Source organism: Salmo salar, chromosome 15 (genome assembly GCF_965601325.2).
Source record: "Salmo salar chromosome 15, fSalSal1, whole genome shotgun sequence".
NCBI lineage: Eukaryota > Metazoa > Chordata > Actinopteri > Salmoniformes > Salmonidae > Salmo > Salmo salar.
Window position 1 is genome coordinate 95,462,368 of NC_138305.1, and position 12,633 is coordinate 95,475,000.

Genomic DNA, 12,633 nt, shown 5'->3' on the forward strand with positions numbered 1-12,633 from the left:
CGACAATGTAGAAAATAGTAAAAATAAAGAAAAACCCTTGAATGAGTAGGTGTCCAGACCTTTGACTGGTACTGTACATTGACACAGAAACAGCAAATCTTCCATATAAATTAATCTCATTGGACTAATTGTAGAGCTCTTTTTACTTGCAGACAATATACAGTAGCTGGGTCCCCCCCGTCCTGTCCTTAGCGGTCCACCTCCCTGCAGCGCCCCAACCCAACACACCCCACTCAGCTTTAGGATCTTAGTGAAACATTACTTATTGGTTTCGGGTGTGTTAGGCCAAGGCCAGAGTGACCTACAGGACGGCAGACTTAAATAGGTATCTCCCCTGACGTGGGCAAGTTTTCAATAGACTATAGTCGTACTGTATTCCATATAAGTCATCCAGACCTAATCCAAGTTGCCCGGTATACCCTTAGTCTTGTAATAAATCAAATCTAGTGATACATAACTTGACATTGTGGGAGGATAACCAACCTTCCAATTAATGACAATGCATTTCTTAGCCGCTATAAATGCTTGGTTACACAGTTTCTTCAGATAAGTCTCCAGTATCAACATTTCCAACCAAACAAAAACGAAGGGAGAATCTGTAGACATGCTGAGATAAAAGAACAACTCTTTGCCAGAATTCAGCGAGCCTTCACAAGAACCAAAACATATGCAAATATGACCCCTTTTGTGTTTTACACCTCCAAATCAAATTAAAATCAAATCTTATTGGTCACATACAGATGTTAGCAGATGTTATTGCGAGTGTAGCGAAAGGCTTGTGCTTCTAGTTCCGACAGTGCAGCAATATCTAACAAGTAATCTAACAATTCCACAACAACTACCTAATACACACAAATCTAAGTAAAGGGATGAAATAAGAATGTATCAATCTATGGATGAGCAATGACAGAGCGGCATAGGCAAGATGCAGTAGATGGTATAATGTATATAGATATGAGTAATGCAAGATATGTAAACATTAGTAAAGTGGCATTGTTTTAAAGTGACTAGTGATCCATTTATTGAAGTGGCCAGTGATTTAAAATCTATGTATATAGGGCAGCAGCCTCTGTGCTAGTGATGGCTATTTAACAGTCTGATGGCCTTGAGATTGAAAAAACGCTTCAGTCTCCCGGTCCCTGCTTTGATGCACCTGTACTGACCTCGCCTTCTGGATGGTAGCGGGGTGAACGGGCAGTGGCTTGGGTGGTTGTTGTCCTTGATGATCTTTTTGACCTTCCTGTGACATCAGGTGCTGTAGGTGTCCTGGAGGGCAAGTAGTTTGCCCCGGTGATGCGTTGTCCATACCGCACCATCCTCTGGAGAGCCTTGCAGTTGTGGCCGGTGAAGTTGACGTACCAGGCGGTGATACAGCCCGACAGGATGCTCTCAATTGTGCATCTAAAAGTTTGTGAGGGGTTTTAGGTGACAAGCCAAATTTCTTCAGCCTCCTGAGGTTGAAGAGGTGCTTTTGCACCTTCACCACACAGTCTGGACCATTTAAGTTTGTCCATGATGCGTATGCCGAGGAACTTGAAGCTTTCCACCTTCTCCACTGCTGTCCCATATATGTAGATAAGGGGGTGCTCTGCTGTTTCCTGAAGTCCACGATCATCTCCTTTGTTTTGTTGACGAGTGAGAGGTTGTTTTCCTGACACCAAATTCCGAGGGCCCTCACCACCTCCCTGTAGCCCTCACCACCTCCCTGTAGGCTCTCGTCGTTGGTAATCAAGCCGACTACTGTTGTCGTCTGCAAACTTGATTGAGTTGGAGGTGTGCATGGCCAGGCAGTCATGGGTGAACAGGGAGTACAGGAGGGGGCTGAGTGCGCACCCTTGTGGGGCCCCAGTGTTGCGGATCAGTGAAGTGGAGATGTTGGTTCTTACCTTCACCACCTGGGAGCGGCCCGTCAAAGTCCAGGACCCAATTGCACAGGGCGGGGTTGAGACCCAGGGCCTCAAGTTTAATGATGAGCTTGGAGGGTACTATGGTGTTGAATGCTGAGCTGTAGTCAATGAACCGCATTCTTACATAGGTATTTCTCTTGTCCAGATGGGATAGGGCAGTGTGATGGCGATTGCATCGTCTGTGGACCTATTGGGGCGGTATGCAAATTGAAGTGGGTCTAGGGTGACAGGTAAGGTGGAGGTGATATGATCCTTGACATTTTTGTTTTACTTGTTTTGTGTCATTGGGAAAAGCCTCTATCAACCCTTGATTCAGTTTGGAAATTAACTTTGGAGGTTTGTCAGACTGCCTTAAAATAGCACCTGGCTTGTCCAGAGTTTGCTGCACAGAGAGCGTAGTGTTGAATCTGCAAATATTCACCTCACCTCCATAAGACTGGTCTTCCCTGGCTGCCTGACCCTGCTGAGACCCCTGTCACCATCTGATCCTCCTAAAATAAGGCGTGACAAATAATTACCTTGGTGTACATTCATACATTATATTATCCAAGAATAGAATCAATGGTTCAATAATTGAAATGACCATTATTCCCAGATCCCAGACTAGCTTTGCTTAAGCTGCTGTATTGTAGGTCTACCCATCAATTCAAGATGGAACTTTGTATCATTCACTGATATTGTTAATATACAGCAAAATTCACCTGAGCTCCGTAGACTGGTCTTCCCTGGCTGTCTGACCCTGCTGGTACCCCTGTCACCAACTGATCCTGCTAAGACATGATGAGCATAGGGTTGTGTACTGACTGCGCTAGAGGGCTGCATTCCCGCGGGATGCCTCCGGGACATGCAGGTCCAGACAGAGATCATTGTGGCGTGGTCTGCATTTCTCATGCTGCCAGCAGGAGCACAGATTATTTGTAAACAGTCCTCTTTTCTGCTTTGTGTGCGTTAGCCTACCTATTGTATTAAAAGCACATCTTTTTCACATTCACACAGTCAGAATTCGGTACTTCAACTTCAGTAGCCTACCTCTCCAATCAAAAAATGCAATCATCATTGAAAAGGAAAAGTGCACATAGGTTAGGCTACTAAGGTGAGCAAGCGTTGCACCTTTTTCATTTTCAATCGGTATTGATTACCCATTTATTTGTCTCTGCCTGCAAATGGTCCTGCTAAAAGATAGGCTATATCCAATAGGCCTATGCAAAACGTTGCAAGTGTTGCTGTCATCATTCTTGCTCGTTAAAGTTCAGTAGCTATACCTGTGAGATCAGGTGCGCGTTTGGTCTCAATTAAATAGAGTAGCCTAAGCATGGGCGATGAAGCATGGGGCAGTCATCTTTCCAAGGAAATGTACTTCCTAAATAGGTCTATGATTAGACTATAGTTTACTACATTGCCTAGAAATAGGGCTAAATATTTATCACCCATATTTCTTCATCTGAAAAACATCCCACTCCTAAAAGCTAGTCTATAAAAATAGCTCAATAGAAAGTACAAGTCTCTCCAACAGCCTACCCAACCACTCAGAGGCATCCACATGGTTCTGTAGCAGACCTTTGCTGCTTTTTGTATCACATTGCAATGATAAAACAGCCCCAGTGAAAGTTGTGCCCCTTTTGAGAAATAATTGAAGTTTGAACATTTGTGACATTTTGGCCTTACCCAGGCCTCCTTTAAGACTCCATAATGTTTCATCTGTATGTGCAACAAAGGAAAAATTGGTGTCATGCTGTATGTATAGTAGCTTTACTGCTTGCTTTGTAATACGAGTAGTATTTTGATTTCAATAACAATGTTCTGACATTAATACTGTATATGAATACTGAAAATATAAAATTTTGGCATAGTAACAGTAGTGGAAAAAGTAACCAATTGCCATACCTGAGTAGAAGTAAAGGTATCTTAATAAAAAGTGAATCACCCAGTGAACTACAACTCAAAAGTAAAAGTATAAATCATTTAAAATTCCTTATATTAAACAAACCAGATAGCACCATCTTATTTATGGATAGCTAGAGGCACACTGCAACACCAGACCTAATTTACAAATGAGTGTGTTTAGTGAGTCTGTCAGATAAGAGGCAGTACGGATGACCAGGTATGTTCTCTTGATAAGTCAGTGAATTTGACCATTTTCCTGTCCTGCTAAGCATTCAAAATGTAACGAGAAGTTTTGGGTGTCAGGGAAAATGTATGGAGTAAAAAGTACATTTATTTTCTTTACGCATTTGTAAAACTTGTCAAATAACCAAAAAAAACTACTTAAGTAGTGCTTTCAAGTATTTTTACTGAAGTACATTACACCACTGCATAGTAGGGACAACCAAATGAAGCTTTCAAAGAAAATAACAACCTCCCTACAATCAAACATTGGGGAGGTTTGATAATGCTGTGGGGTTGCTTTGCTGCCTCTAGTACTAAGGGCCTTGAACATGCTCACGGTGTCATGACATCAGCAGATTTTCAGCTCTTCTGGAGTCCAATGTTCAACCCTGCGTCCAAAAACTGGGTCTCAGTTGAAGGTTGTGGGTCTTCCAGCAGGACAACAACCCCAACACACAAAAAAGGAGTGGTTCAAGAGGAAACGTTGGCCTATTCTGGAATTTAGAATAAATTGGGAATTATTTAATAAAAGTTAAAGGGTGCCAATATATTTGGCTGCAAATGTATTTTAACAATCCTTCCTCCAAAGCACCCTCCTATGGATTACATTTCGTGAAATTCCCAAAAACAATGGTCCTGTTTTTGTTCTACTTTTACGAGGAATTCCCCTCCTAGTCTCTTGTCTGTCAGATTATCAAGATTATCAAACACTTTCTCTCACACTCACTCACTGGTGGACAAACTTTACTGAACAAAAATATAAATGCAACATGCTTAAATTTCAATGATTTTACTGAATTACAGTTCATATAAGGAAATCAGTCAATTAAAAGGAATTCATTAGGCCCTAATCTATGGGTTTCACATTACTGGGCAGATGCCCAGCCATGGGTGGGCCTGGCTGGCATGGTTACACATGGTCTGCGGTTATGAAGCCGGTTGGATGTACTGCCAAATTCTCTAAAATGACGTTGGAGGCGGTTTATGGTAGAGAAATTAACATTACATTTTCTGGCAACTGCTCTGGTGGACATTCCTGCAGTCAGCGTGCCAATTGCACACTCCCTCAACTTGAGACAACTCTAGCATTGTGTTGCGACAAAACTGCACATTTTAGAGTGGCCTTTTATTGTCCCCAGCACAAGGTGCAGCTGTGTAATGATAGGCTAATGCTATTAGCATGAGGTTGTAAGTAACAAGAACATTTCCCAGGACATAGACACATCTGATATTGGCAGAAAACTTAAATTCTTGTTAATCTAACTGCACTGTCCAATTTACAGTAGCTATTACAGTGAAATAATACCATGCTATTGTTTGAGGAGAGTGCACAATTTTGAACATGAAAAGTTATAAATAAACAAATAAGGCACATTTGGACAGTCTTGAACAGAAATCCAATGGTTCATTGGATCAGTCAAACATTTTAGACATACACTGATGCCACCTAGTGGCCAAAATCTAAATTGCACCTGGGCTGGAATAATACATTATGGCCTTTCTCTTGCATTTCAAAGATGATGTTGCAAAACAAATACAAAAGAACGGTTGGTTTTTTTCTTTGTATTATCTTTTACCAGATGTATTGTGTGTTATTCTACTACATTCCATTCACATTTCCACAAACTTAAGTGTTTCATTTCAAATGGTACCAAGAATATACATATCCTTGCTTCAGGACCTGAGCTACAGGCTGTTAGATTTGGGTATGTCATTTTAGGTGAAAATTGAAAAAAAGCGGCTACTTCTTAAAAGGATTAAGATTTTCAGCTTCTTGATATGCCATACCTGTAAGGTGGATGGGTTATCTTGGCAAGGGAGAAATTTCGCTAACAGGAATGTCAACAAATTTGTGCACAATAAGCTTTTCTTGCGTATGGAAAATTTCTCGGATCATTTATTTCAGCTCATGAAATGTGGGACCAACACATTATATGTTGTGTTTATATTTTTGTTCAGTATAGATTAGAGAGGAGCTTCTATCCAGGGTGGGACTTTTAATTCTGGTCTGCCTGCCACCAACCTTTAAACAGCTGGAACTATTTGCCACTTTCCCATTGAAACTTGAATAAACATTTCCCATCACACTTTTTCTCATTGCATTTTTTTTTCATACTGGGGGTGTGTGATTGAGAAAACATCCTCCCTCTCTCACAACTTCTCCCACTGTCTGCATTAGTACTGAGGTTCAGTGAAAGCAGGGCTGTTCAATTCTGGTCCTGGAGGGCTGATAAGCCTCTGTTTGTTTATTTTTTTCTACCTGGTAAATTGCATTCACCTGGTGTCCCAGATCTGAATTAGTCCCTTATTAGACGGAGAGGATGAAAACCAGAATTATTACGGCTCTCCAGGACCAACATTGAACAGCCCTGAGTGCAAGGATCCCAACATGTCGTTATCATCTACCTAGGATTGTGTAGTTTAGGGTTGACCTTACATTTGGTTCATATCTAGGTGTAATGTATAGGGACAGATGGGATATCATACCTGGCTCAGTATAGCCAGAGTGAAGGTGAGAGGGGTATTTTGTTCCTCAATGAGAGTCCTAGTGCAATGCACCCGCTAGTTCTGTCTTGACTTGTAAACTCTTGCTCCTCAGGTAGCATAGGTTGACAAACTTCCTCCAGCTGTTCTATAGTTTTTGTCAGTGTTTTGCCCGGTTTGTTTACGTGTTGTGTGCCTCTGACAATGTTAGCTGCCTGCTAGGGATGATGGCACACACACACACACGCACGCGTGTGCACGCACACACACAAATCCAAATCCAAAGTTTAGTGGCCTTTAAGTCTGGTTTTCCTTAGACGTCGGCATATTCCACATCTGGTTCTTATATCAACAAGCCAAGGTCTTCAGCAGCACCAGCCAGTGTCTCCCCTCTCCGTTTTCTTTATATCCAATCCAAAGTGGCTTCCAAACGATCAATTTCCAAGTTGAAAGTGGAACAGCCTGTGTCCAAATCAGCAGTTATCCTAGAGAAAGACCTCATTTGTCTCTAGGAGTTTCCAGCAGCTCCCAAAATCGTTTTGTTTTTTCTTTCTCACTTCCTCCTTTTTTGGTCATGCACACCGCCTTCCTGCCTATCTGTCTCCTTTCCTTCCCTAAAACTATGGATAGGAAGCCTGGTTGCATCATAGTCCAGCGGTGCAGCCTGAGACAACACTAACTCCCGTCTCAGTGCCCTTGACTGCATTAGAGTGGAGACCGATCAGCTGCTGGTGAGTGGTTATTTTGTTTTCTCATGTGGTCACTTCGATAACACTTTGTTTGTGTGTAAAATGTAAAATAAACACCTCATTTTTTGAGGTGAAGCCAACATAAAATCTGCAGTTTTAGGATTGTGTATTTAAAAATGCCTCTGAGTAGATACAGTTCATCATGGTTATAGGGCAAAAGGCTTGACTATACCTTTTAGGGAGAAAAGACTTCAGGGTGATCTGCATCTTTTGATTAAGTACTAGCCTATTTCTCAAGGTGTGGGTGTGCAATCTGTGCATGCATGTGCAGTGTACAGGCAAGGCTCTTAATTTTGCATGTTGAAACACTTTTGGTGGAATGTTTACTTTGTAAAAATAGCTATTTCCTGTGAGGTTCTGTTAGGTGGATGGCCTTGAGGTTATCTCTGTCCTAGAACAGACAACTCACAAACTCAACTGTACAATAACGGACCAAACACAACTAATCAAATGGACCAAATGGAGTTTTTTGACACTGCTTACTTGTGTGATTTGGGATACATGTTGGAGAAGCAGTTTCTGCACTTCTTTTTATTAAACAGATTTTTTTTTAACTTTTTCCAAATTACACAGAGCATCAAAACTGAAAAGCAGGAGAACAAATAAACTGTTGCCATAAGGTAGGTACAATACAATATATTAAAGCAATTATATTGCATTTTTACCAAAGTAAACTTCTTTCAAAGTCTTAAAGGCCCAGTGCAGTCAAAAATTAGTTTTTTCCCCCCTTTGTTTTATTTATATTTCCACACTGAGGTTGAAATAATACTGTGAAATTGTGAACATGATGATAATGCCCTTTTAGTGTAAGAGCGGTTTGAAAAGACCAGCAGAAATGTCAGCCTGTTTTGGTGGGATGGAATTTTGGCCTTCCATGGTGACATCACCATGCGGTAAATTGGTAAATAGACCAATAAGAAAGAGTTCTAAAGCCCTCTGCCAATAAAAGCACATTTTCAGTTTCCCCTTCTAAATTAGACCACTCCCAGACAGTCCTAGCAAAATTCTTGCTTGAGAAATTTCTCTTTGCTAAGAATCTATTTTGGTTTCTTTTTGACCATTTTAATTGTAAACAGTCACAGCAAGGTACTTCATTGTTACCCAGAAATGATTTGATATTGAGATCAAAAAGGCTGCATTGGACCATTTTTAAGGCATAAGTCAATCTTTCCATAACAATTATTTCTTGAATTATACTTTATAATTCTTCAGACTTTGGAGCTTCCACTTTATACCAATTCCTGTTAATAGCTTTTTTTACTAGCAGAAAATCAAACTTTAATCAACGATATGTCATTGTCAATTACAACCTCCAGAACATTACCAAGGTACATAACAGGGCAGGTTCTAGGGACTTCCTATCCCAGAACATATTTTATTACAGAACATACAGTACATTATCCCAGAACAGTGTTATCTTCAGACATTCCCCAAAAACATGAGTGTGGTTGGGATCTAGCCTACATGGCCACACAGCTGCCAGCATGCTTGTGTACCTAGCTATTGGCTTTTGATTCTAGGTGTGACTCAAAACAGAGTCATATTTTTCCAACAAAACTCCCACCATATTTTTCAGTTTGGAACAATATATTCAAAATACTTCTACAAACTTCCTCTGAATATAGATTTTAGATTTTATTAGGATCCCCATTAGCTGACGCAATGAAGACAGCTAGTCTTCCTGGGGTCCGACAAAACATTTAAAAAGCATTAACGAGTAGACAGGATCTGTGCGCTCATAGTCAATCTCTTGTTCTTATAATGCTTTCTTGAATGTGAATTTTCTTTTCGCTTGGGTTGGTGAGGAGTTATTTTCAGTGGTGGCTCTGTATATAACTGTTTATATCAGTCTTCAATTCCTTCTACCATTTTGCTTTGATATAGAAGGTTGAATCTTTCTAGAGGCAATCAGGCCATGACATAGTGAAGAAACTGTCTTGGATGTTCTTTGTTTATATACAGTACATTTCAAATGTTCTATCATTTTTATCTATTTTTCAAAATAATTTACTGGGCTTTCTAGCAGCGCTATAATATACAATTTGGTCAGGTCCAGTGGTGTGCCGCAGTTTAGAGTGCCCCCCCCCCGCATATTTGTTTATTTTTTTTTAATATATATTTGAGGCTGAGAGAAAATGTTGCAGTTTTACAGCTAATTTCTTGTAAAAAAATGTGCCATTGCTTATAACATGTTCATATTTTATCTGGGGGGGGTAATATGCCAATGGTCAAGTCCCCACTCCCTTTAGGGTCTTGACCTGATTCTCTAGTGTACTCTCCTAAGACTGATATTAGCAGGTTTGTCACAGATCCTTGGAGGTTTGTCATCATTATGAAAGTCCATGTGGTTTTCCCCCAGTCTGCCTGACAGCTCCTCAAATATACATATACACAGATGACAAGTCACACAGTTTAGTTTGACCAAGGACTTTCCCACTGGTTTGTTACGAGATGTACTGAGCTTTTAGGCCTGTGGCTGTGGCCATTTTGGTTAGGAGTGTTCGACCCAGCCTGGGCCAAATGCGTCCGGTTGTACGTCAACATTATTTGACTGGATTGGAACTAAAAAGCATAAAGCAGCAGGCATCTTAGTACAACACTGGACAAATTCTAATACCTGTGGCATAGGTCTTATTGACATAAACCAGACACTGAGCAGTCGCTCAGCCTCAGGTGTGGGCTTGGACAGTCAATCTCCTCATTACAAATTAGAAAATAAGCCTGTTCAAGTTTTATGGATGTATCATCCCATGTGTCACAGAAAAACATGCACACTCTGCCTTAGCCTTAATCTCTGACACGTGTTGTGTTAGAGGGACATGTTGTGTCAGAGGTTACAAGGCTAAGGCAGAGTGAGTGCATGTTTTTCTGTAGACATCCATATGTGTTTGAAGAGGACCAAACCAATCCCAAGTAAAGGGAGGGCGGTTAATAGGAGACAGACATGATAGGGTGGCGTTGGCCTCCTGCATTAGAAAAGCTCTGGCCGGCTTCTGGCACTCTGAGCCCAGCTAGAAGAATGGTCGGATGGCGGGAGAAGAAAGAGAGCAGCGGTACGGTTTTATCCTGCCTCTTCTCACAGACGCGTCAAAGTTTATACATAGAATAATACATGATTCGACCAGGTCCAGTCATGATCTGGGGCTCTGATTTATCCCTTTGATCTCATCTGTCCCCCCCACCCATGTTTCCACCTACAGTATCTACCAACCATAACCAAATGGTGAGACCCACACTATGTAATCTTTAGGAAACCTAGGCTATCCCCCAGTCGTGTGCTCAACTCCCAAGAGGGACATCAAAATTAGTTACCATAAAACTGTAAAAAGATAGATATATAGATCTATATATCTATCTAGAGAGAGAGAAGTACCTGAAGTCATGTCTTTTTGATGTAAAGCATACTCCCTGGGTATTTATTGGTTAGTATTTGCGTGCCAATCCATCATTCTTAATTCAGAGAAATCATGATTGATACTATAGAATATTTTTTAGCTCTACTTCATTATTCCACTACGTCTCAGTAGTAATTAGCCGTAGCAGTACGGTAAGTGCTGGTCTCCCAGGCTGTAGCTATATTATTTGTTTAGTGGTGTGGAGAGAAGTCACCCAGGCAGCTTATTGAGTGCCGACGGAGGCAGAGGCTGTTTGAGTGAAGTCTGAACACTAGACCATAACAGACCAGGATAGGAGGGGCTGGGAAGGATTAGAGAACAGAGAAGACTTCCATGTCTAGAACAATACATTTCTTAGATCATAATGAATCCATTGTTATGAGTGCTGGGCCTAGTAATGTGTGTGTTTGTCATTTATTTGACTGACTGTCTGGATATCTCAGTTTGTGTATATTTGTATCGGTCTGTGTATACTTGCTCCAAAGGAAGAGAGAAAAAGCGAGGCGGTGAGAGGAGTTGCCCCAAAGAGGCCTGCTTTGTGTGTTTGAGAGAAAGAGAGTAGCTCATGAATGAGTTGAAATTGGTGCTTTTCAGTGAAAGAGTATGAGCCATTAATGTTGTGTACTTTTGTCTGTGTTTGTGATCTGTTTGATTAGTTAGATGGGAGTGAGTCTGAACTTGTGTGTGTGTCTGTCTGAAGTCTGGACCAATGACTGTCTGTCAGTTGAGGGTGTGTGAGTGCACAATTATCTTATTATTTGTAGAGACTACACAATTGAGTCAAACCAATCGTGTTTGTGATTGTGTCGGCCACAGTCGGCCACCAGACAAACCTCATATATGGTCCAAGCCAGGGGTGTGATTCAGTACGTCTACTTTTAGCCACACAGTCTTACATGTTCAAATGACTGATAAGAAGGCCTAGCTGCTAAGATGGTCTTTAGTCTGGCTCACACAACTGTCTTCCTGACTTTAGAGTCTGGATAGGCTCCTTGATGGTGTAGGCATGATGCTTCAATAATAAAGGGGGCTGTATTTTTTTTTATATATTTTTTTTTTACTGATTTTGGTATCTCCTTTTGTCTTTCTCACTCAAACACCCACATGGACAGCCACACACAGCCCCTGAGCGCCACCCCCTCCAATACAGCTGTTGGATTTTCAAATCCAAACAATGAGGGATCTCAACCCCCCAAGAGAGAGAAATAAATAATCAAAGCCCAAGACAATTTTTATGCGAACATTGCACCAACAAACCGACTCCTGTCCAGACCATTGTCACAGCTCTCCCTCACTGTGTACCACGTTAATCGTGTCAACCAGGCTCGGGAATCTCCGCTTAAACTGAGCTACAGCCTTCCCTGTAGCTCAGTTGGTAGAGCATGGTGTTTGCAACGCCAGGGTTGTGGGTTCGTTTCCCACGGCGGGCCAGTACGAAAAAAATAAAAAAAAATAATAATGTATGAAATGAAAATGAAATGAAATGTATGTATTCACTACTGTAAGTCGCTCTGGATAAGAGTGTCTGCTAAATGACTAAAAATGTAAAAAATGTAAAGTTGCCAAATCAAAGATGACTAACATGTTAGGGCCTGGTCCTGAAGGAGCCCGTATGTGGGGTGATGTTACAGTGGTGTTAGGATTTGGAATCTTTCACTGAAACACTGTGAACCACACTGGCATCTGACCGCAGCGTTAACAAAGCACACAGTAAATAACTGAAATGAAGGCTTTATTAGAGCACAAGTAGCCATATCCAAATGTCATCATGAGTGTTTGGTCTGTGCTCCATGTAGCTAAACATAATCGTCTATTGTCTTGACTCTGAATGTCATAGCTGTTCACTGATGTGTTGATTCATGCTGCCTGTGATCGTGTGTGTTGTGAGAGCGTGGGAGCTGGCTGCTGGAGACAGACTGTATGTGGATGACAATAGGAAGCAAGGAATTGAATTAGCTCTGGGTGTGGGCACCAACAGCGTGTGTGTGTGTG

General features: G+C 41.3%; 1 protein-coding gene across 4 annotated transcripts in view; it reads left to right on the top strand.

The window, feature by feature from the left end:
• Window positions 1–12,633, top strand: part of LOC106572641 (pleckstrin homology domain-containing family G member 5) — a 124,610-nt gene that overhangs the window by 63,790 nt on the left and 48,187 nt on the right. Inside the window, exons 1-2 of one of the 4 annotated variants that reach the window (XM_082962180.1) lie at window positions 7,108–7,228; window positions 7,820–7,866. The exons of 2 other annotated variants lie outside the window; for them this stretch is intronic. The gene's annotated coding sequence lies outside the window, so the exon portion shown is untranslated. Of the gene's footprint in view, window positions 1–7,107; window positions 7,229–7,819; window positions 7,867–12,633 lie in introns of those variants that run through there. One more of the 4 variants, XM_082962181.1, reaches the window with a different exon arrangement.